The sequence below is a fragment of the Mastomys coucha genome, unplaced genomic scaffold (genome assembly GCF_008632895.1).
Source record: "Mastomys coucha isolate ucsf_1 unplaced genomic scaffold, UCSF_Mcou_1 pScaffold19, whole genome shotgun sequence".
NCBI classification, from domain to species: domain Eukaryota; kingdom Metazoa; phylum Chordata; class Mammalia; order Rodentia; family Muridae; genus Mastomys; species Mastomys coucha.
This window is the reverse complement of record NW_022196901.1, coordinates 10716539-10743103: the sequence shown is the minus strand read 5'-3', so window position 1 is coordinate 10743103 and position 26565 is coordinate 10716539. Positions and strand designations below refer to the sequence as shown.

The 26565-nt window shown below is 37.0% G+C and overlaps 1 protein-coding gene across 6 annotated transcripts in view; it reads right to left on the bottom strand.

The window, feature by feature from the left end:
- Cacna2d1 (calcium voltage-gated channel auxiliary subunit alpha2delta 1) overlaps window positions 1-26565 on the bottom strand; it is a 451116-nt gene that overhangs the window by 337559 nt on the left and 86992 nt on the right. The gene's annotated exons all lie outside the window — the stretch shown is intronic.

The window sequence follows — 26565 nt, the reverse complement described above, 5'->3', positions numbered from 1 at the left end:
ATCACATTTTAAAATAAAGTTTTGCAAAAGGAAGAATATGTATTCTTGTTAGTAAATGTACTTTTATAACACACATAAAGAACTAAATGATATATTTTATATACACAGATATTTTCCTAGTGCAGAGGAGATGGTCTGCCCATAAAATCATGAGGACTTGAAGTTGATCTTCCAAAACCAACACAAAACAAGGCACATTGTTGTAAGCTTATAATTACAATGCTCAAAGGTCAGACAGGTGGAGCTATGTGCACACTGGCCAGCAAACCCACCTGCTGGGTGAGCCCCAGGACAGTAAAGGATACTGTCTCAAAACAGCGAGCATTGCTAAGGACTCACACCTGAGTTTGTGCACACACTTTCACACACACACACACACACACACACAGAGAGAGAGAGAGAGAGAGGGAGAGAGAGAGAGAGAGAGAGAGAGACAGATTTTTTAAATTGAACAATAATTTAACCATGTACACAATATGACATAAAGGTATAGCTAATGTAGGGTAGTAATGGAGACACATCAGTCAGTCAGAGAAATTCATCAAATGTTTTTCAGGCTACAAACCCTATTACCTGGTTAAACTCAGTTTACCACTGGTTGTTTTGGGTTTTGTTGGTTTTTGGTTGGTTTTTTTTTTTTTTTTTTTTTTTTTTTTTTTTAGCAATCTTTGGAATTTCATTTAACTGAGTTTCAGAGAATGCTCTCTAAAAGAACTGTGAGATTTAAAATGTGTATTTTTTTTTAGTATGGTACATAAATGTATACAAGCAAAATGTCATAATCTTAACTTGTATGATAAATATTTGCTTATAAATAGTGGAATGATGCACACTGAAAAGTAACTCATTCTTATTTCTGGATAATATAAGGCTAAATTTTTCTTATTTTTGCATTTTCCTATATTTTCTAACTTCAAAATACTACTTACACTTAGCCCATATTTAAAAAGTTAAAATGCTATGTATTATATCAAAGATTTCTACTAATCACTTTACATACATAGAGAGACAGAGAGAAAGATTCATTACTTTGCCTACTTTTGTTTTTATACACTGATTCTCTAGAAAAACAATACCTTTCTAAAATAATAAAATTAGTAAGCAAAGTTTAATGCATTTACTTTTTCAGTCTTAATGATGTATGCTTTCTTTTATACGTGGATCCCAAAGGATTAGGGACAGGTTGGTTTTTTCTTTGCCCAAGCAATTTTTCTGTACTTGCTACATATACTTGCTCAGTTGAAAATTGAAGGAAAAAGTTATATTTGTCTTCATTAATATTTTAAAGACACTAAAAGAATTGTACTTGTGTTCTAAATGCTAAAAGCATTTATTCTTCCAGTTAGCTGCATGTGTTGGTCATTAAGGAATCCAAAAAGGCCAAAGAAAAAATCAGCTTTTCTGTAATTCTTCTGAACAGTGAGACAAGTCTTCTGGCTAAACCAGTTTTCTTAGATGTTGCTACAGTCAGTGTATCAAGAAAACACAGTACACATGAACAGTATCCAATAGCAAATCACTGTGACGTGAGTTAAATGCCTAAATCCTCACAAACAACCTTACAGCTCCTTGTAGAAGCATCTTGCCCAACTTTCGCATATAAATTTTCCTTTCAAAATATTTGAGCTTCAATCATTGTCATAGTTTGGTAAGAAGATAAGTATGCTGCAATTCTGAGTTTAAGCATCTCTTATCTCCTGACTCTAACCACGGCCAATTACTCTATTAGTGGTTGTAAGCATGTTAGAATGTGAGACGGAAATGAATGAGACAACACTACCGATCCGTAAAGCAGGGGTAACACACAGCAGTTGCAGCTCCTGTTAAGGAAGGCTTCGGTACCCTGTGTTTGACCAACTTTCATCATCTGTCACTGTGAACGAAAAAAAGACTTGCCTTGTTTGTTCAGCCTCAATTTTAAGCACATTACATCTGTAATAAATATAGTGGGGCATATCTAATGTGAAAAGACTTATATGAATAAACATGATTCTACTCACATCTTCCTATGGAAAATTTTGTCATAGAAACTGAAATAATAAAGATTTTTACATTTAGTTTTGCTACATTTACCTGCTTTCTTTGATTTCTGCTTATCCCTCTTTTCCTCTTCCTACCAAGCAGCCAATCAAAGAGTCAGTCAAGCCACTTACTTCCACTAAATCAATTGTCTACTAAAACCGAGGGACACCCAAGTTCTACTGACCTCCATCTAAGTTTGTTGGAGAAAGCTGGCTTAAACAACACAGATTTGATTTTTTTCTCACTATTCTGCAATAGGGTCCAGAGTCAAGTTATCATCAGAGTTTTGATTTATCTCAAGGACTCTATCCTAGGCTTGGCACAGCATCTTCACATAGTCTTCCATTATGGGAAACTATATTCATAGCCATGTGTTAAAGAACAGCAATCTTGTTGGAGGACTTACCCTAACACCAAATTATAACTTAATGGCCTCTTTAAAGACACTCTCCAAATACCATCACATCCCAAGAGAGACCCAACACTGTAAATTTAGAGATAAGACAGCCTGTAATAAGATCCAAGAGGAAAGAACTCTGGGACCAAGTTCTCACAAGGAGCATAGAATTTACTGGAACTTCTGTTGAAATCCTGCAAGCGTGGATGTGGAAGTTCCAGGAAGAGTGAGTGCTGTGGTTGGGAATAGTTCTTCTCTCAGAGAATTGCAGTACTGGAAGCCTGTGACACAGAGCTTCAGTAGCGAAGTGAAATCTTTAAGGAGGAGCACCAAGTAGAAAGGAATTACATCTCATGGCTTTGTCCTCATGAGGAAATGAATGTTACTCTTGAGTGGTTCAGGTGTTGATGACTGGACTAGTTTTTAAAGGAGTAGTCCATTATGGGTTTTATGTTCCTCTGTCAAATTCTGATGCAGACAGAATGTCCTTGCCTAGATGCCAGTACTGTATGCTATTAAGAGAGTTTAGGTGGCAAAATCATGACCCAAATAAATCTCTTTATCCGTTACTCAGCCTCAGGTATGTTGTTATAGTAACAGAAAACAGATGGAGACCGCTGCATCTGATCTGTTGTCTGTCCTCCTACACCATGTTGACTTTAGCCTTCTATAAAATTAGAATTCTCCTGCTCTTAGAAACCCAAGAAACGTGACTTCTACAACCGTGTGCATGTAGGTGTGCCTATGCCTGTGTGTGTGCGTGTGTGTTGAAAAACATATTCCTTAAATGGAAGAAGTTCCCACTGAAGAAAGAATAGCTATAAATAGGAAGATGAGAAACAGCCGTCATCCAGGTGTAGTCTAGAAACAAAAAACAAAATAACTTCAATTCTAAGAATTAGTGAAACTTTTAGGAATTTCGAGATACAATCAACCTGATATACTTAAAGTAAATAACTATGAAATAACAAAAAAAGGTGCAGCCAACAGCTGTGCTGAACAATGGGCTGGAGAGAATGAAGGCAAGTGTTCAGCCCTGAGCTATGGGGGATGAATTCTCCCAGGATATCATGACCCCGCTGGATTTGAATTTAAAAGCTGCTTGAAAGGAACTACATTAAAAAAAAGATTGAAAATCCAAGACAAGAGTCAAGAATAATGTCATACCACTATAATTACAATATTGGCAAAGTGGAAACAGAAATATCAGGAGTTCAAGGTCAGTATAGGCCACATGAGACAATGTACAAAACAAAACAAAATAAAAAAAGAAACAAATGGTAAATACATAGGAAGGTATATAGATGATATATAGGTAGGTAGGTAGGTAGATAGATAAATGACAGATAAATAAATGGTAGGTAAATAGATAATAACTATAAATAGATAAGACAGATAATACACATATATATACAAATATATAAATGTATATGTACATACATAAATGCATACATAATAAGTAGATGATAAACACTGAGATTAGATAATATTAAAATATAAAGAAGAACTTGAAAACTTACTTCTTTATTCAAAATGAAATGTTGTCCTCTACTGAAAGAATAAGTGTGAGGAAATTAAAATTCTTGAAAATTAATTTCTGAATACATGATAAAATCATGCATTTCATCACATAGGTAAATTAATATATAAATTAACTATGTCCACAAAGATTAAAATCAATCAAATTGTACCTTGATTCTCTCTGATTTCAAGAAGTTTTAAGAAATGATGTTTTATAAAAACTCAGCCAAAAGTTTTAATTAATTTCTAGGATCAATGTCATAGAGTAGGAGTTTATCTTAATTAGGGTTCCTACAGCATGTTAAAGCACCTTGACTTAAGAAAACTTTAGCTGGATAGGATTTATTCCATCTAATAGCTTGCTGTCCAGTATCCAAGGGTTTAAGGCCAGGTATTGCAGATAGTAACCGGGAGACAAGAACATATGCAGAGGCCATGGAAGAGCGAGACTTATTTTCTTGCTCTGCCTGTTTTTTTATTGTGCCCAAGACCACCAGCCAAGCTGGTAGTCACACCCACAGCAAGCTGCTCTAACCTCGACACTAGCATCAATAATGCACTGCACATTTGCCTACATGCGTTTTCTCAACTGAGGTTCCCTCTTCCCAAACGACTGAGCTTGGGTCAAGCAGGCATCAAACTAACCAGCATGGGCTCATGTTACATGTTTGTTTTTGTTGCATGGTGAGTCCAGGCATAAAAAGGAACCTTCACAAATTAAAAAATATAATATATGCTATAACTACCAAAGGATATACATGTTTTTAAAATCTAGACTTACAAATTTTAAACAGAATCAATTAGTTACTGAAGAAAACACATAACAAAAAAGGTCATCTTAAGTTATGTTACACAGAAGTTGCTTAATTTAAGAACTGAAAAATGAAAAATGAATGCATTACCAAGCACAAGTGAGTAAGACACTCTTTCCTTTCAGGAGGACAGCTAGATCTTGAGCAATACGTTTCACTCAATAGTGTTTATTTGCATTTGTGGATAAGTTCCTGATAACTTGTAAATAATTAACTTGTATGGTTCTGTTAATTAGTAAGTACTATCATAAACATTCATTAGTAAAATATTTTCTCAGATTGCAACAGAAAAATGCTATCAAACAGTCTAATCTTGCTCTACTTCTCCTGTCATTCCCAAATTCTTACAAAGGGAACATCCAGATTCTTAGGATGAAGCAAATTAATCTCCCTCTTTGATAATGAGAACCAAATGTAATAGAAAGACACAGTATTTTGATAGAAAAGAACATGAAAGCAATTATGTCTGTTAAGATATAAGTTAAAATATCTGATCTTAGAATTTATAAATTCTTATCCCTACAAAATAAATCAGAAAATAATGCATATCAGTATCATTAAGATACATTAACATAACTCAGTCGTGCTGATTAATGCTAACTGAATACCAGCCAATGTCTGAAGACTGGCCTGTACTATATCTACAAATCTGTGTTTACATAAGCTCCGAAGATTACCCAGAAATCTTAGAGACTTGCTGCTTCTTAATATGTGAACATTCCTTTCTTTTGTACTTGCTGTCACTAAACAGAGAAGTAGGAAATTACTATTGTCACACAAACACAACAAGAATGTACACTGTTGGCTCTGTCTGTAATAGACGCCTACTTATGTGGCAATAAAGCCCAGGCAGATCACCGGGATAATTCCCCTGCGAGTATTCAGCTGAGAGGAAAAGTATGGTCTGCCTTGACAGGAACTATTTTTAAGTCTTTAAACTGTCCTCCTTCCAGTATTTATTCCATGTGCCTTCCATGCAGCTGAGAAATGGTGTTTTGTAAGTCAGTGGGCAGGCCTAAAATACTCAAGAACAGCAGCAGAGGCTGACCCAGTAACAAACGTGCAGGAACTTTTCTCAGGGCAGGCATTAGGTGACACTTGCTGCTTCTAAATATGCTTATTTAGCTTCTAACCATGATTGGGCAATTGTTGTGAAGTGTCAGCTAAGGGCTAGAGACTGCCATTTAGATGAGATATTTGATCATAGAAGCACAGCAACATTAGCAGCCCTGGTGTTCCTGGCCCTGTGGCTGGTAGACATTTGACAGCACAGAAATAAAAGATAGAGCAATTCCCAAAGATAGCAGTCACAGAATTATAGAGTGCCAGTGAACAAGTATTTGGGGCTGAAGAATGACTGTGAATATAGTAAATACCTATAAATTTAACAAAAATTGAAAATCCTAGAGTTTATCTCATGCTCTTAATACTCTACAGATAAGCCCAGCTGCCTCCAAGTTTCACCTCTACCACATCCATAATGCCTAAGTGAATCTACCCAAAAAAAAAAAAAAAAAAAAAAAAACCAAAAAAACAAAAAACAAAAAAAAAAATATGCTGGTCTCAGCTACTATAAGAATGAAGAGCTGAGATATCAAGAAAATTCTGCAGGTATTACTCATCTCCAAAGGCATACCTTGACATGGGCACATATGCAGGAACACAGACATACATACACACACACACACACACACACACACACACACACACACACTATATTTTTTCTAAAATGTGACTATTATTTATATGGGAATGTCCTGACTGCATAAGCTTTAACATCTACATTGGAGTTTCTCAAAACATCCATAATTAGTAACAGATCCAGAAGGGTAGAACTTATAGGGTTTCTGAAACTTTTGGTATTTTACATATAGGTCAAAATTATTACACTTAACAACAGGTTTTACGACTTCTTTGTCTGTCTTAAGCATTTTAGAATAAATGCTTAAGATGAGAAAGGAGTCTCCATCACCTTTCCATTTGCTTCTGTCCAGGTTCCTCTTCCCTTCTAGTCCTTCTCTTCCCTTACACACTTCGCATTTAAACTAGAACAATCAATAATACCTACTTCTATACCACATTTCTAATGCAAAATTATGTAAACTTTTATTTGGAAACAAATTACAAACCTAGAATTGAATGAGTGTGGATGATATGCTTTAAACAGAAGTCTATTGCTACTGCCTGATCTTGTCCTCAGAAACGTGTTCTAAGCAGAGGAAGTCAAAGAGGAAGAGTGGAAAGCAGAAAGGAGTGGGAGGAGTAAGGCTAAACAGAATCTGTCAGATAGAATCATGTATATGAAGCATTCAGCAGAGGGTCTGAGAAGTAGGTACAGTAAGTATGCATGTTCTGCAGAATGAAGAGAATGGACTCCATATCACTGTGGCATAGGGACAGTTTAAAGGCCAGTTCTGGAAGTGGGTTAAAACATCAAAGAATAGCCAGATGGGGGTGGGGAGGCAAACAGAAGAAAATAAGCAACACAAAACAAGGTTACCTGGCATCATCAGAACCCAATTCTCCTACAACAGCAAGTCCTGGATACACCATCACACCAGAAAAGCAAGATTCAGATCTAAAATCACTTCTCATTATGATGATACAGGACTTTAAGAAAAGCATAAATAATTCCCTCAAAGAAATACAGAAGAACATAGGCAAACAGCTAGAAGCCCTTCAAGAGGAAACACAAAAATCTCTTAAAGAACTACAGGAAAACATAATAAAGGTGAAGGAAATGAACAAAACCATCTAGAATCTCAAAATGGAAATAGAAACAATAATGAAGAAATCAGAAAGAGAGACAATCCTGGAGATAGAAAACCTAGGAAAGAAATCAGGAGTCACAGATGCAAGCATTGACAACAGAATACAAGAGATAGAAGAAAGAATCTCAGGGGCAAAAGACACCACAGAAAACATTGATAGAACAGTCAAAGAAAATGCAAAAAGCAGAAAGCTCCTAACCCATAATATCCAGGAAGTCCAGGACACAATGAGAAGACCAATCCTAAGGATAATAGGCATAGAAGAGAGTGAAGACTCCCAAGGTAATGGGCCAGTAAGTATATTCAACAAAATTATAGAAGAAAACTTCCCTAACCTAGACAAAGAGATGCCCACGAACATACAAGAAGCCCACAGAACTCCAAATAGACTGCACCAGGAAAGAAATTCCTCCTGTCACATAATAATCAAAACACCAAATGCACTAAACAAAGAAAGAATTATAAAAGCAATAAGGGAAAAAGGTCAAATAACATATAAAGGCAGGCCTATCAGAATTACACCAGACTTCTCACCAGAGACTATGAAAGCTAGACGATCCTGGGCAGATGTCATACAGACCCTAAAGGAACACAAATGCCAGCCCAGGCTACTATACCCAGAAAAATTCTCCATTACCATAGATGGAGAAAACAAGATTTTCCATGACAAAACCAAATTCACACAAATCCAGCCCTACAAAGGATAATAGATGAAAAACACCAACATAAGGAACACAACTACACCCTAGAAGAAGCAAGAAAGTAATCTTTCAACAAACCCACACAACCTAATTCCACCTATTACAACAAAAAAGACAGGAAGTAACAATTACTTTTTCTTAATATCTTCATATGAAAATTAATATTACCAACATATCCTAATCAATTGAAATTCAAAAATATGAGGAATTAGAAATTTGTTGGTTGTCATCCAATGGTCTCTCTAATTTGGTAATTGGAGAAATAGGTCCAATATTGTACAATCCATATACACTTTCAGCTTGTTTATTCTTAATAGTGTCTTGCTGTGTACAACATAAGGGTATCCAAATCTTGCTTCTCCTATCTCAGTCTCTCTATTAGTAGAATTTTTTTATTTCATGTTTTTACACTATACTATGGTTTTCAGAATAGCTTACATATTTCAAAAGTATTTATACAGCCAAAAAAAAATGTAGACAATTAACTTGAGAGGTGACTTGTGAGAGAACAAACAGTGAGACTGAATGCTTTGCTTGATATTTGTAACTATTCTATCAAGTTTGAAGAAGAGGATTTTATAAGTTACTCTTTTCTCTGAGATTAATGCTTTTCCAAATTATCACAGCCAATAAACCAGATTCTTACCATCACCTAATGTCTGTGCCACCCTCCAAGCAGAACCATTGTTCATTGAAACAGTTGGTGAATGACTTTATGGATAGACCATCTTAATATACACACCATTTCTTAAATGAATGTAACCTGTTCTGTGTGGGATGAGAATGAAGACACTCACTCAAGTCAAATAGCTTTGACCATAGAAGGAAGTCTATATCTAAAAATCGTGCCTATAATTCACTCCTTGGTGCAGCAGGAATGTCAACTCTCAGCTTAGCTATGATGGAGGCAAAATCCTTTGGTGATGTGAGGGTCATTGAAGTATAGCCTTATTACAGTGAAATCAAATGTCTAAAAATTGTTCTTATTTTGGACTTGTACCACAGTAAGACCCAAGATTTTAAGCTCTACTAAATACAAAACAAACAAACAAAAAGACTTTATATATTTATGTTCATTTAAAAAATACTAGTAGTGATGTGTTATTTTAAAATATACAGTTAATATGTTTGGAGTTATTTAAAATTTATATTGAGAAAAATGTATGTATTTTCAGTATTGCTGTAGACAAGCATCTACATAGTAAGACTGTTAAATTGATTGTTGTTTTATATCAAAAAATGTTGATTGAATTTAGTGTTGAAATCCAATTAGAATTGAGATCTAAGAAGCTGATCTCAAACTATGAGTAGTCACATGTCTCTTGAGAAAAGTTTAAGGCATCATCATATAGAGATCTCCACAGTCAGCCTGTGAGCTTAAGTTTCACTTGGCTGCAACCACAGTTTGCTTATAATTTACCCAACATTAGCTTCCTTGTCTTTTCTGCAACACCTTAGTTTATGAACAAAGTGTTTTTGTCTGCCCTGGTGCATGCATACTGAAAACCCATGCCTTCACAGGATGCTATAAGAGACGTTGTCTTTGGGATACAACTGACATGAGTTAAGGGCCTTTATGTAACTTCTGGAATGAGCTTCCTGCTTCATACTACCTTGTAAGAGAGGAAGAAGTTATAAATAGACCCCCAGAAAAGGGCTTTTCCAAGGTTCATACCCAGAAACTTGGTAAGATGAACCTACCAGCAAAAAGGCCACTTGAACATACACATTCTAAAGAAACCATTTCAAGTCCACACATATCAGAGCAAATTATTTATTTAATTATTTTCCTGCTTAAAAGGCCACATATGTAGGTTCATATCCAAAGATATCCCAAATAATAAATTTAACTACATGGTTTTGATCTCTTGTTTGGAAATGTCCATTTGAGAAGTAATATGTGCAACAAAATGGGATTTTGATCTTGAACTCTTAATCTTCAAAACTGTATTTATGTTGCTCATAAATTTCCCACTGTACAGTACTAGAATACTTGGTTATAGCACTGAGATGACTACACAACTTATTTCCTATTCATATATATATGAATGTATATATAAAATATATATTATTTTTTATAAAATCATATATAAAAATCAACCTACCAACTTCATTTCTGTTGCGATAATAAAAAAAAAATACCCTGGCAAAAATGAAAAAAAAAATCAAAGAACGAAACAAAAATAAAGTCCTTAGCATAGTGTCTGGTATACAATAAGCCTTCAGTAAACTACTGTTGTTTTAATTACCCTTCTACTATGAGGTCTCATATAAGGCACTTGCTGTGTTTAGACATTTTGCCATTTAAACTGAAAAATGTTGTCACTGTGCTGAGAATCTGGGAGGATTCACTTCATTTCAGTGGCTATTATTAGTGAGTCAAAAGACAGTAACCAACAAAGATATCCCAAATAATAAATTTAACTACATGGTTTGGATCTCTTGTTTGGAAATGTCCATTTGAGAAATAGAACATAATATATGCAACAAAATGTAATGATAATGAACATGTTCTGCAAGAGAGAAACTTGGTAAGATGAACCTACCAGCAAAAAGGCCACTTGAACATACACATTCTAAAGAAACCATTTCAAGTCCACACATATCAGAGCAAATTATTTATTTAATTATTTTCCTGCTTAAAAGGCCACATTATGTCACCACGCTTGGGATAAAAATGGCTTAGGTGATAATATACAGGGCAATAAATTCTCTCTAAATGCTCTAGCTAGCAAATGAGTCATTATTATTTATTACTGGCCCTTTACATCAGCAGACATAGAATTTCTCAGTGTCAACAGTCCGGAGGGACTATTTCACAATCCACCAGCATTTACAGGAAAAGCTATAATTGAGGAAGAAGGAATCCAAGGACTAAATGCATAAATTAAGCAGGGAAGGAGTGGAGTCTTTGTGACTAATGCTTCAGCTATCAAGACAAACTTGGTTTTTGCTTCCAGTTGCGTGTTAAGGGTGTCAGTTGCTCCAGAATAAGAGCACAGAGGACAGTAGGTCATAAAGTTTCAAGGCCCTGCGCCTCTGTGCTGCCTGTAGTGAGATAGCCCCATGCAGGCTAGATCACAGGACCTACATCTGTCATCACTCACTGCAACTCTAAGGACAAGGGATTTGTAAATACATTTTGGGACAGATGTTTGGCACAGGCAGTCTGTTCATTTTGAACTTATCTTGTCAACAACACCAGCATTAATCTACAGATATAAGGATTAGTTGTTGGCATTATTATGACAATTAAAAATATATCTATCATTTAAAGTTAGGTTCTTTTTATAGAACACATTTTTAATTTCTTTATTTCTTCTCGACCGAGTTATCATTGAGTGAAGTGTTGTTCAGCTTCCATGTGTATGTGGGCTTTCTGTTGTTTTTGTTTCTATAGAAGACCATCTGTAGTTCATGGTGATCTCTTAGGAGGCATGGGATTATCTCAATCTTCTTATATCTCTTGAGGCCTGATTTGTAACCGATTATATGGCTAATTTTGGGGAAGGCACCATGAGGTGCTGAAAAGAAGGTATATTTTTTGTTTTAGGATGAAATGTTCTATAGCTATCTATTAAATCCATTTGGTCCATCACTTCTTTTAGACTTCTTAGAATTTAATGAAAATGAAAGCACAACATACCCAATCTTATGGGACACAATGAAAGCAGTGCAACGAGGGAAGTTCAGCTCTGAGTACCTCCAAAAGGAAACTGGAGAGAGCATACACTACCAGCTTAACAGCATACCTGAAAGCTCTAGAACAAAAAGAAGCAAATACACCCAAGAGGAGTAGACAGCAGGAAATAATCAAACTCAGGACTGAAATCAACCAAATAAAAACAAAAAGAATTATACCAAGAATCAACCAAATCAGGGACTGGTTCTTCCAGAAAAATCAACAAGATAAATAAACTTTTATTCAGACTAACCAGAGGGCACAGAGACAGTATCCAAATTAACAAAACCAGAAATGAAAAGGAAGACATAATGACATAAACCTGGAAAATCCAAAAAATTATCAGATCCTACTCCAAAAGCCTCTACTCAATAAAATTTAAAAATCTAGATGAAATGGACAATTTTCTAGACAGATACCAAATACCAAAGTTAAATCAGGATCAGATAAACCATCTAAACAGTCCCATAACCCCTAAAGAAATAGAAGCAGTCATTAAAAGTCTCCCAACCAAAAAAAGGCCAGGACCAGATGGGTTTAGTGAAGAGCTTCAAAGAAGACCTAATACCAATACCCTTCAAACAATTCCATCCAATAGAAACCGAAGGAACACTACCCAAGTCATTTATGAAGCCACATTAACACTGCATATTTTCCCTTGGAGATAGAATGGTTTCTGTCTAATCAGGAACTTGTCACAATTTCCTTACATAAAGGGCTTTATAAGAGATTTTTTTTTCTACTACTATCATGTTTAATGTTCAAAATAGATTTTATAGACTGAAAAAAGTAATAACGAAAAGAAAAGTGGACATATACATTTAAAATAAATAAAATGTGTATATTATAACTAGAAAAAAAGAACACATTTTTACTTATTATCCAGGGCCAAAATTAACCAGGCCATTCCTATCCAAACCAATCAACAATCCTGTATTTAAACAAACAAGAAAGGAAGAGCGGAAACAAATAGAAGAAGTTAAAAGTTCCATTTCCTTCAAAAGAATACATCATCTACTTTCTCAATTATTTAACTTAGAAGATGTAATTTTTATAAAATAATCAAAAGTTATGTGTGTATACATGTATATATATATACATATATATACATACATAGTTGATACTAATATTGTTCCTAGCCCATATACACATATATACATACATGTATATATGCATACAAACATGCATATGTGTATATATGTGCATATACATGCATAAAAGTACATAATGTATACATATATATACTTACATATGTATACATGTGTATGCACATACATACATCTATACATGTATATGAGTATATATGTATGCATATATATGTATATATGTGTATGCCTGCATATGTATACATAGATATATATGTATTTATATGTATATATATATGTATATGGCCTATGAACAATATTAGTATGAATTATTTAAAAAAGGAGCATTCCAAATACCAGTAGGAGATATCATGAGTAATAAAATAATGTAATACTAAGAAGCTATTGAAATATATTTATATGAAAATCTGAATGAAATATTAATAGGCAGCACCCTCAACACACATACACAGACACACACACAGACACCCAGATTCTAAAAGGCAGTCAGTCACCATGAAATCATACCTTTCTCTGCACAGTAGCCTCTTCCACCCTTACCAAACCTCCCCTGCACCGGATGCTAGAAATGTTTTCTGCCTCCAGCTGACATAGCCACCCTTCTGTTACATTCTATTATTGAAAGCATGTGCCATAAGAATACATTTACTGATATACAAACACAATGTTAAAGGACACTGGACTTAGCTAACACACAACATTTAAAAACTAACCTGGTTTTCTGTAACTAGATCTTCAAATGAATAATTATTAATTTGAAAAAATACTTGTATCATCATGATGATCAAACGTAAAATGATAGACTCTGACCTCTGTGCTTTAAGAAACTGAAGAATAACATGTGAGAATTTCTAACAGACATTACCAAAGGAAGGTTCTAGAGTTCCTGCACACTGAAGCAAAGGGAAGCCTTGGTTTTACATTTCCATTACTTGACACTTAATATTCTCATGGCTTGGGCCTCGTTAGGTAGCGGGAACCTACACAGATCATAAGAGGGTTGTGACTGATCTTCAAATGAAGTAGTACATCACTACTCATGAGGTTCTGCCTAGGAATAAATGTAATAATGTGTATAAAGCATTTAACACAGGTCTGTCAATCATAACTGCTCAGCTGCTAAAAGTCTACATTACTTGGCAATAGTACAAAGTCAGTGGCAGCTCCGGCATGCTCAGCACCCTTCCATCACACACACAAACACACACACACACACACACACACACACACACAAAAGATGGATCATGACCCAGAAGCATGCTATCCAATGTCAACATACAAGGGAGGGTTAATAACATGGGTTTAAATTATACAAAGACATGGATGGATTTTATAACCATGACAGCTTAACCATTAGTAGTATTTTGAAAGAGAATAGCAACCCTTATCTTGGTGGCTAACACATGCATTTGCTTAAAAGGAGAAAACCCAGAATTCCCACCTCCATGAAAGATTTATGATTCTAACATTCCTTAATTAAATTATCAAACAGGTCCATCATGTTAATAGTTATGGTGTCCAGGGATTTTAGGGAAGCCGATGAAACTCTTTGTTAACAAATATATTTCTTGATTTCACAAGCTCAGAAGAATTATGTGGTGCAAGTTTGAATAAACATATCGGTATAGAGATGTCTGTATAGAGATCTCATGAGTGGTACCATGGTATCATGCATCCCATGAAGAGTCTCTGTCTGCACATTTCTCAGAAAACTAATTCCAAGAGGAAGGTCAAGCTTGTGTAATTTTTCACGAGGATAATCAAAGGTGAATGGGAAGAGAAAAACATTAACTTATAAAAAAGTAAAGCCAAACCTTAAGAATCAGAACACTACTAGAAGTGGCTAAATGGTGTTTAATGTTAGCAATATTACTTAGCTGGAGTTCAAAACTTGTCTTGGAGTTGGGGGATGTTATGGAATTCTACTTAAATATTTCATTAGAAGAACCCCAGATGGCAGCCTTGTGTGTGCACTGTTTCTATGCATTTTTTTTCTAACAAAACACTATTAACAAGCATGCTCAGATCTGGACACTTCTTTGGAGAAAGATTGTTAGTCTGTGAAGGTGGGATAGACTGATCAAGAGTTTGTTTGCTTTTTCTTTCTATGTGGCATTCTCTTTCAAGTATCAGCATGGATCTCATAGGCCATCATACTTTCTCAAAGCTGCCTTCGTTTAAATGGCCAAATCTGGTAGCTATCCTGACAGATCAAGCGCTGCCCAGGTAGTTAAGAACTTCAAAACCTTCACTCAGTCCTACTGTTAGCCACCTATATGCATGACCAGCCAGCCTGCCGCGCGTCTCACAGAGACTTGCGGTCTGAGTCGGCTCACACTCAGAAAATCTACATTTGCTCTGAGGCGCTGCAGATACTATTCTGTTTTCCTTAGTATAAATCAAGACCTCATACTTGGCCTCACAAAGTTCTCCATGCTGTGAGCCCTACAAGTCACATCGCCCTCTCTTCTCTTTTATTGTACATGCGTCTATTTAGATGAGTGTGTACATGTGACTTCATGTTCACTTCCTCAGAGGTACATATATGCATGTGAAGACCACTTTGGGTGTATTCCCCAAGCACCTTCCACTTTTGTTTTGTTAGCTTGTTTGTGTGACTGGTTGTCATGTATCTGGAACTCTCTCTGATCGGTCTGGGTAGCTGGGAAATGGATAGGGAGCTACCTGTCTCTGTGTCCCCACCTCTGAGATGGCCAGCATGCTCTGTCTCATCTCACTTGATTTCATGGGTTTTGTAGGCTCAAACTTGAGTCCTCATGCTTGCAGCTCTCTAACAGCACTGAATGTAGGTTTTAGTAGCGCTGTGCTAATGGACTGCACAGCCCTTCACCTCCTTCTAAAACAAGATTTTCACCATTATTCTTTTTCAACAGCTCCTATGTTCAACTGCCTCTTACTAACACCACTTCCGGTAAAGGTAGAAAGAGATTCCATCTCCACCACTGAGCAATTGGCAACTGAAAGTGTTATTTAAAATCACTCACCAATAAGCTTTACATTGTATACTAAGCAGAGGCAAATGTTGCAAAACTTGGAACACTACCGGTGATAGCCGTGAGGCATTCCTCCAGGCCTCCAAATCTGTCTAAGCCATTCTGTAGTTGGGGGGGCCTTGATGCTGCACCTAAGTGTTTAGCCAGCTCTGCTGTTTGAAACCAAATACCTACCATTGTACTTACTTTACATTTAAAAAGCCATGAAGACGTAACTACAGTTGTGAGCTCAGAGAGAAAATGGAGCACCTATCTGAAGCTTTGCACTTGACATATTTTTAAAACTGGTAGTCAAACTGCAAGTGTTGTCCATTTGAGCCAGAATCAGACTCAGAAAAAGTCAAATGCTCTGAGTGAAAATTCTGATAAGGTATTATGTTTTGTAATTTCAATGGCCAAACGTCTTGTCTAATGTATTTGTATCCATCCACACTGGCAACTACTTAATAAAACCTAAACAAAATAGTACAAATATACACTTTACTAAACCAAAATGTAACTCTAATAAGCTCTGGATAAATAATATAAATATAATAGAATATAAAAGATAATGAACACCAGCCCACCATCAAACCATGAATACAATGGCTAGCAAGCAGCTCTTGTAGGCCTTATTTAGCCTTCTAATGACAGCAGGACACATTCCATCTCTTGGCCCTTCACAAGGCCTGCTTTTCAAAGGGCTTTCAAGTGGTTCTGATAGCTTAGTAACTCAGTTCATTTCTAGTATAAATATTGGTGACAATAGATTCAGGGAAGACTTATTTTGCTTCCTAATTTCAAGTGTCATGTAGACTGGCTCTGTTGCTCTTAGACTGTGAAGGAGAACGTTGTAGCAGGAAACATGTGGTTTAACAAAGCTGCTCCCCTCAGGAAGGCCAGGAGGCCCAGGGTTGAGAAGATGCATCCTGAGATAAGATACATCCTTCAGAGTTATGTACACCTCTGCCCCAGTGATCCACTTCTTGCAACAACCGCCCCCCTCACAGGCACACACAAATACTTACTAGTACATTCGGTTTGGGTTCATCACTTATTAAAAAAGAGCAAGCCTTGAACATCTAAACGCTGCGCTCAAGTCCAGAAGCTAGCAGGCAACTCTTTAAGACACAGGCCTTCAGGGCTAGTCTGAGATTCTAATCACAACAATGTATGTAGAATATAAAGCAAAACTGCTCAAATACCATATTGTTAGCGTCCTGAACTTGAGGGGCAGAGTGGTTTCATTACTAGCATCAGTAAAAAGCAAAGGAACAGGAATATTCCACATAGAGCTCCTTCTTGGCTGTACAAATATGGCTTCAAAAATAAAGTTTTTCCTTAGAAATTATTACCTGGAAAAATTTGTAGAATATATTTATATCTGATTTGGTAAAGAAACTAACCAAGCCAGGTGCTGAGTAGCTGCTGGATTCAGAAGCCAAACAAAATGCTGACTTCACAAAATTTAAATACAATGGTCCCGTGGGGTCCAATGGAGGCATTATTAGTATGACTTTCTTGGTCATAATGGTTACATGCCACCTGGACAGAGTGCTTTGATTTGACAGGACCAATAAATTTTGGCAGGCATAATTGAGATAGCACATTTGGCCAGCAGTGAAGTACATATAAGAATTCACATCTTAACTTCTTGCTCCATAAATGATTTGGTGAAACCATGTAATCTCTTAGTTTTATACAATGCACTGTGAAAAATGAATGAGTTGGTCTTACAAGAGTTAGAATAGTAAAGGGGCACATAAGGGAACACCAAGATCTCAGTGGACACAACTGGTTTTGAATGGTTTTCTAACTCAATAATGATGGGAAGTTACAGATTTCTCTGAAATGGCCAGTCTCATCTAGAAGGAGGAGGCAAATGAACTGAGTCTCCAGAGGGGAAACCATGGTAGGACTATCCAAGGAGCCTAGGGACACCTGTGGACCAGAACGCGACTCAGTAAGTACTATTTGTTACCTCCCTTTCTTTCTTTAAAATGAATTTTCTCTAGAATTATTTCCCAAAAATTCACATTAAATCTGTAGAAGTTTAATCAATATAGTTCCAAGAGAATAGGAGAGATATATAATATTTATTTATTTATTTTACTAAGAGTACTCCAGAAAGGCACTGGTCCCATTAAACATTACAACATATGTGCGAAACACACACACAAACACACATGAGAAAGAGAAAGAGAGAGAGAGAGAGAGAGAGAGAGAGAGAGAGAGAAAAAAAAATCTCTTAAGAGAGACAGACAAGCAGAACAGCAGAGGAAGAGTAACTTCTGAAAATCTCTTCTTACATGATGGAAATAAACCTGCTTAAATTATCTTTTTCTTAGCCTGTCTACTAGCTATATTTGAATAGGATGACATCTCAGAGGTTTCATAATTTACACTCACCATTATATAAAAGTGTTTCACTCCCCAAAAGTCTCATTAGTTCAATTAAAGTATATAATCTTTGTTTAAAATCAGAAGCCAAAACTGATCTACATAGTGGTCCTGAAGTCCTAGCTACTTTGGAAACTGAAGCAGGAGAATTATGAAAATCTGAGAGTTCAGAAGCAATCTTGAAAGAATGGAGAGTTTCCAGCTCTTAAAATAATAAAGAAGCAAATAAATAAATATTCATTTAATAACCGATTGCCCCAAGTGCGGTTTTGAAGAGAGAAGCGACAGACAGAGAGTACAGCAAGCGATCGTTCCTATTCATCCTCAGAATGTCTTCCAAGCTCATCCTGAGCTAACTTTTCAGCTTATGGGGAGAGGTTTCAGCAATGTCACTGTGAGAATCTAGCCATTGTAGCTTTTTTCTTGACTATTTCTGTGTTGATGCCCTAGAATTAATGGATGCTTAACATTGACTGTTTCTCTTTTGGGGTGCTCTCATGGACTGTTTGGTGGTACCAAGACTTTGAACTGCTACACTCTAATCCCTCAGTTCCTATCTGACACTGTATTTTTACCCTCTTTTAGCGGAGCTGCCTTTGACCAATTAGATGGAGTTCCAGAACAGCCGCAGCCCATGAGTTGCATGTCTCCCCAGGGTTGCGCTCAGTGGACTCCTTTCCTACTGCTGTCGCTAAGGAGAAATCCTGAACTTGAGGCTTCACTTTTAGCATCCATAGGCAGATATCAAATAAAAATGAGGAAAAGTAATTTTGTTATTGTTAGTGCCTAGTTTATTTGGATTTTTAAATCATTGACCTGGAGATTTTAGCTAAGTAATACTCTCAAAGACATGCACAACATGACTGAAGGAAAGTGCACTTTTCCCTAGGTTAAAGAACCATGTTTGACCTTCTTTTCCAGAGAAACTTTTCTTTTGGTCTCTTGAGTTTAAGGGCTTAGGAAAGATTTTGGACCAAGGTGTAGAATACACATACATGCTCATGTATATATGTACAAACAGGATTTTCAGGCTGCTCTGAAATCCTTATGCATCTTAGGATGCCACTTATTCTGTATCATCTGCCCTTTCACAATGTTAGTAAAGTATGGGGTATTTTATTCATTTACTCATTTGAATTATGCCTGGCAGACTCCTTCCATCTTCATTTGTATTTCATTCTCTCAAGCCTTGTCCCAATCTTCAACATCTGCAAACCTATATTTTGCATTTATATTGCCTTCTCCTTGATTAAAAAATTACATGTGTGTGAAGTATGACTTTTAATTTCTTCTCTACCTCTGCACATTGCAGGCTTGATTTGGATTTGATAATAATATATCCCATGGCTGACAAACCTCAGCATCTGATCAAAGATAAATTCTGTCGCCCTGCTCTAACATGCTTTATTGGAAAGAATCCTTCAAAAAGCTGCTCTTGTTCTTATTTCCTAGTTTAATAGATAGCTTCTATTCTGAAGATGAGCATGCGCCTCTGTCCTCCATTCTCAAACAATTAAGAACCTTCACCCATACCCGATAGCTATCCTTTGTTGTCTCTGCAAAAATCTAGACAAGCTCCTTGTCAATCATTTGCTCCTAGACAATTATGCAGCACTGCTGTCTCGTTCCATTGACACACAGTCTCAATATACTCTCACAAGAGTAAGTCTGTGACTCTTTGCAGCTAAATTCAGTAAGCTTTCCATTCTTCTTTGCAGCACTAAAGTATCTCATTGTTCTTCCTTGTACTCTTTGCATATTTGTATGGAATGAACTTTTTTTCTTTGTATTATCTTTTTTATGTTCCTGGAGTCACCGAGATGAAGATTTGGACATCCATGTTTTCACAAACCCTACTGGCTCAGTGTGGCTATTTCCTCTGGATAGAGGCATTCTCTAACAAGGGAATAAAACTGACAAGAAATTCACTTGGATTCATAAGAAAGTCATAAGACTCAGAAGTCTCTATTACTTATAAGCAGTAATCAATTCTTAGAGAAAAGTAGCCTCTTCAGTGAAACTGTCTGAAGATTGTGCAGGATGCTCGATGCATCTTTGATAAGTCATCACTAATCCTATGTTGGGTTTCCCAGGGATTACTATTCATGGTACCATAAAGAACCCTTCACCAATGTTCTCATAAGCATCCACAATAAATTCATTCATTCAGCAAGCCAGATTTAGGTAGAATCATAGTTGTGGACTGATCCTTTTTGAGTGAGGAGACATATGGCCATGTCCCCCAGAGGAAGAGTATTATCACAATTAGTACCCACAAGAGATCCAAAGAACTAAAGATAAGATTGGAAGGAACAGCTGTCTGGCCCTCCTGATATAAGGTGATACAATGTGGAACTGAGGGTGACAAGTCTCTTGAGTGGAATATCCACCATGGCGACCCACACATGGCTACTTTTCCCCAGACAGTACAGTATGCTGTACATCCCCAGTAGAGTAGCAGTTGGTTGTCCTTGCTCTAGGTAATAAGCTGTGCATAAATATATGAAGCTAGGTCAGCTGTGGGGGAGAGTCCCACAGTGGTCATTTTCCTGTTCACAATATCGGGCATTATACTGCCTATTTGCTGATAGAGATCTACCAAGTAAGTACAGAGATAACCCCCAAATGGCAAGTAGAGAATGAACTGCAGTCTCTGAAAGAAGAATGTAGTGTTTTGTGGCCGGATTAGAATAATATTTACATAGTCAATACAACATATTTAGACAATTTATTCTGACCTGTCCACTCAGAAAATATCTCCTCATGTAATGAATTACAGGGAGAAAAAGATATATGTATGCTATCTTCAGAAGCCTCTAATTTATCAGGAAAAGCACAAAACGCAGAGAATAAGAAGGAAGTATTTTGTTGCCATTTTCCTAGAGCTGGCAGAGCATAGTAAAATGGAAAATAAAAAACAAAACATTACAACTTAGATTCGTCATAATGACCCCTTACTGGCACTCATTAATGTGAATCTCCAGAGAATTGAGCAATGAGCAGAAAGAGAGAAAGTTCTCAAAGTAACAGTAAGCCTGACCACAAATACAGGAGGAGGAGAAGATGCATGATTCAGCACGCAGACGTGGCTTTGATAATGCTCCAGCACAGGAAAATATATTTAAAGAATACCTTGTATCTAGAGTGATTAAATTGGGTAAAACTCTTTAAGTTTAGGGATAATGTTATTGTTGCTGCGGGAGGGTCACATGTGCCATGAACAGAGGACAAGTTTGTGGAGCTGATTCTATGCCTGTATGTGAGCTATGCGGATCAGATATAGTTGGTCAGACTTGTGTGCCAGTGATTTACTCACTGAGCCATCTTACCAGCTCTGGAAAACCTTAAACAAGAAGCAAGGGTCTTCACAAATCGTCTTGTGGAGCTGTGTAACAGGAGTGGATGGCATCAATCTGGGTGCCATGGAAACAAAACAATTAAGGGAAATTTCTGCTTAACCATCCTTGAGACAAAGGCTTTATAAACTGAATCCACTCAAAAAAATCAGCCCCCAATGGACAAGATCGAATAAGCCATTGGGAACACTCCGTTAATGCCCGCTGAAGTCCCCATGAATCTCAATGGCTGGAAGACAAAAAGGGGTATGGTGGTTTGAATATGCTTCATTCAAGGAGTGGCACTATTAGGAGGTGTGGCCTTGTTGGAGTAGGTGTAGCCTTGTTAGAGTAAGTGTGTCACTTTGGGGGGTGGGCTTGGAGACCCCCCTCCTAGCTGCCTGGATGCCAATCTTCTGTGTGCCTGCAGAACAAGATATAGAACTCTCAGCTCCTCCAGCACCATACTACCTGCTTGGATGCTGCTATGCTTCCAGCCATGCTGAAATGGACTGAACCTCAGAACCTGTAAACCAGCCCCAATTAAATATTGCCCTTTATAAGAGTGCCTTGGTCATTGTGTCTCTTCACAGCAACAAAACCATAACTAAGACAGGGAACATATTACTGAGAAAATTTGGCATGACAGAAATGGTGTTTGATGTCAAGTAGGCTAGGATGATTAAAACTGGGTTCATATTAGATTTAATAAAGAAGTTAAACTATGGGGGGGGGGCTTAGCAGTGGTATAGGACTTAACTGCCTTTGATAAATCCTATGACAAAATAAAGTCTTTGCAAGGAAAGAGAGGCTCTGAATGTCAGAGTAGCGTGTATATCTGGTTATTAAACTTCTCAGCAGTGCATGAAGGAAAGTCAGACAAGTGGGCCTGTCCACATCACCCAAAATAACATGTGGCAATTGGTGTGGGACAGTTAAAAAAGCACTAACAAAAAATCACCTTTATTGGGTTTGAGCATATGAAAGGCATTAAAGCTTGACCAATGTTCACTGTAAGAGTCAAAGGGAAGAGCAACACAGTAGTACAGGTGAAAAAGATTAAGCTTTCCACAGGGGTAGGCAATTACATACTAAAATATGATAGACATATGTTATATCTTGTTATATGAGTTATATGTATGTTATATATGCCATATATGTGTTGATAGGTACAAAACAAAGGGTTTGTTCAGTTAGATAAGTAGTACCCTCTTGAAAAATAATGACATAATTATAGGTGCAACCAACTGCTTTCTGATTGGATTTAAGGCCTAGAAACCCAAATTTGATACAGTGTGAGGTTATTTGTATTCTTTTGTTAAACAAATGTGAAGTGCCTATCCATACCTACTAAACCTCTATTTATACCTCTAGACTAATATGGCTGTCAGCACTGGACCTGAAGGAAAACTTTTTTTGCAGTAGACAGTGGTAATGATAGAGGAGCATGACTTGTGAAACTGCTGGGAATAAGGAACTGCTACTGTGACATTGTTGGTAAGCATTCAACCCTACATGGGAGAAAATAATCAGACACTCACAGTATATATTGAATATACTAAGGAACATTGTGGAAGGCAAACAAACAAACAAACAAACAAACAAACAAACAAACAAGAGAAAATGGAAAAGCCAAATGAAAAGGTGGAGACGTGTGTCACTATTTCTTCCAAATTGCAACGTCCCTCATGAAGGGGCTGAGAGGGCTCAGAGATACAAGTGAGAGCTATGAAGTTCATAAGGAAGTAAAAGGATTGCTGAGTGTTTGGTTTCAGACCCAGGACTCCAGACTGAGGTGCTTTTTCACATATCAAAGCAGACCTAGCCTCCAGGTTCTTCCAGTATCCCGCAGTCCCTACCTGGCATACCCTGCCTGCCCCTAAGCTTCAATTTTCCAGGCCAGAGGCTGGGCGGCCCTTCCGCCAGAGGCTCTTCTCTTATAATCCAGATATTTTTGTCTCTCTCTGACTTTTCTTCTGCCTTTCCTCTTCCTCTTCCCCTTCTTTTCTTTCTGGGAGTGCACACACCCTTTACTCCTTCTCCCCCAGCCCCCAATGCATGGTGATTTCTCTGGCTTTGGTCCTTAAGGCCAGTTAACTTGCTGGCCCCAGAGCAGCCTTCAATATAGCCTAATCTGGCTTGAACTGGCTCATTTCACCAGCCGAGAAATAAGCTATCAATGAGGTCCTTACTTGTGGTTATATAAGCTATGAACCATTGCTAGACAGATAAGACTCTTCAGTGGAACTTCAATGAAGAGCAAGCAAGGTGTACAGGGGATTCTACTGATAAAGCTTTCATGACTCATCACCCAATCTGGGATGTGCTATTCAGTGGTGCAGCATGCTGAGTCACCCATAATCTCTCTAAGCAACACAAATAAACTGCCGGTTCACCAAGCTAGACTTGGATGGAATTTTGTCAGCTGACTGTTGTTGAAGCCTATCTGGTGTGAAATGAAGTTTACATCTCCGCTGGACAACTGACACAGTGACATGTAAGAAATGTAAGACCATTAGCTTAACACCTTAAGAATCCTAACTAAACTCAGAGAAATAAGCCAGTCCTTCCATAAACAGAAAGACAAACCTATTTTATATTGAATTAAATTATGTATTATTTTCCTCTTTTCAATTTCAACTCTTAAAGTTGATTATCCAGGTTAAATTAAGAAGTAGAGCAAATTACAGTATTTAAAGCTTCACAATGAATTGGAGCCATTTTAATTAAAGTTACTGGGATAATGAGAGGGAGAAAGTATATGCCATAATTAGAAAAGTGTCAAAAGAAAAAAATTGTTTATTCTAACCTTGATCTTATTTTCTCTGCACAAAAGGCATAGAGACAATCATTTCCTGAGCAGATCCCTTGACTGGGCTGCTAGTGAACAAAGAGAGCGTGGACTTCATTTACATCCCTCTCTCCAGAGACACCATTGGATTGTTTTGTTAAGAAGCTCTCTCCCATGGATTGCTCGTTAACACTTGCACACATTTCAGTCTAGTTCACGCTGAAATGCATGCTAATAGCAATATTAAATGATTATTTCACTTTTACTCTGAAACATCATTAGACCCAAGGTTGTATAAGAATTAGTCCAAGAGTATTCTCAGGACAATCATATTGATCCAGTTTCCAAGGTATCACTGAAGAAATTTTTAGAAATCAAAAAGCTGTAAAACAGATAAATCATAAAAAATAAGATGGCTGAATTTGTCAGTGCGGGTGTAAAAGGTTAAAGTGGTGCATTTATCAGGGCAGGATACCTGCAAGGCAGTAATACAAATGAAGAATGGCATTGGGACATATCCTTAGAGCACTTATATCAGCTCTTCCAAATAAAAAACACAACTAAAAATTCGACATGTGTTTAGTTTTCTCCTTCCCCTTTTCTATTCCACACTTCTTCAGTGAAACACTAAATTTGTCCAGTCAGTAAAGCAGCTCCTAGAGTTGGAAACAGCCAAATATGCCCCCAATGGGCTTCTGACTGCCGTGTGGGCTTCAGAAAGCACATATTGGCACCACCTGGAAGCTTATTAGAAATGAAGCCCCAGCTCAGTCTACTCAATAAAAATCTGCATTTTAACCAGAACCATACGTGATCCATGTGCATATTAAAGTCTGAAAGCACTGCATACATTACTTATTAGATATATTTCCTTGGGCAAATTTCAAGAGCTCTGAAAGACCCAGTTTCTGTATTGAAAGTGAGATTAATAATAGTATCTACATCATAGTATTACTATGAAAAGTAATTAGATCACTCTACTTAGTATGAGCACATGATGAAGTCTGATATTAAGTCCTATCATCTACCTCTTATTTGCATGCTCATGACTTTTCAACTGTGTTTTGAATAAAATGATATGACTGCAACAAGCAGGTAAATTAAAGCTCCTTTAATCCAGATGTCTCCCTTCATATAAGCCTACAGGAAGAACAGAATTAAATTAATAATGCCATTTCCGATCCATTCATGGCATAACATGGCACCTGTGCTTCAATTAGCCTCAAAACATTTCCCTATGAAATCGTCTTTTCTATTTTTGTGGAATCAATAAGTTAAACAAAGAACTCAGTGTGCAAACAAACATGAGCCTGTCTCCCAGACATAAGATCTAACTAGTTCTATGCTAATTATCCATCATGACTTCCACACTCTGCACCATGCAGGTGAGACCATCGCCAATACCCCCACAGGATGCAAATACACTAGCTGTCTTCTAGTTCAAGGACAACTGAGAAATATAAAAAAACTCTTAAAAGGCCCACGTTCAGTTCTATTAAGATGTGATGTGCATGGTTTTATTCAACAGTATCTTACATACATTAATCAGAATCTTAAGCATATTAGCTGAAAGAACCTAAATGCTATTAAAGTAGAGGTCACAAACATTTGCATCTATAATTGTTTGAAAATGATATTACTCTTAAGTAAATTGAAGATAATAATTCTTTAAACAAGTTTATCTTACCATGGACTAGTCCCTGCTACATATTTTATAATAAATATTGAATCTGATAAACCAGATATAACAATAGATATTCCTGCTACATGATCCTGGATACCCAAAGAACAATAATCAAAATATTTTTAAGTGTCTCACAGTGCATATAAGAATTTGAGGGCCAAGATGTGTGAAATCTAACAGGAACAAGTGGTGGTGTTTGACACACATATAATAATGACCTAAAAGATTGCTAAACTGGTGGTGGCTGCAGAGTGAGGGTGGTGGTGGCTGCAGAGTGAGGGACTGGTGGCTGCAGAGTAAAGGGGTGGTGGCTGCAGAGTGAGGGGGTGGTGGCTGCAGAGTGAGGGAGT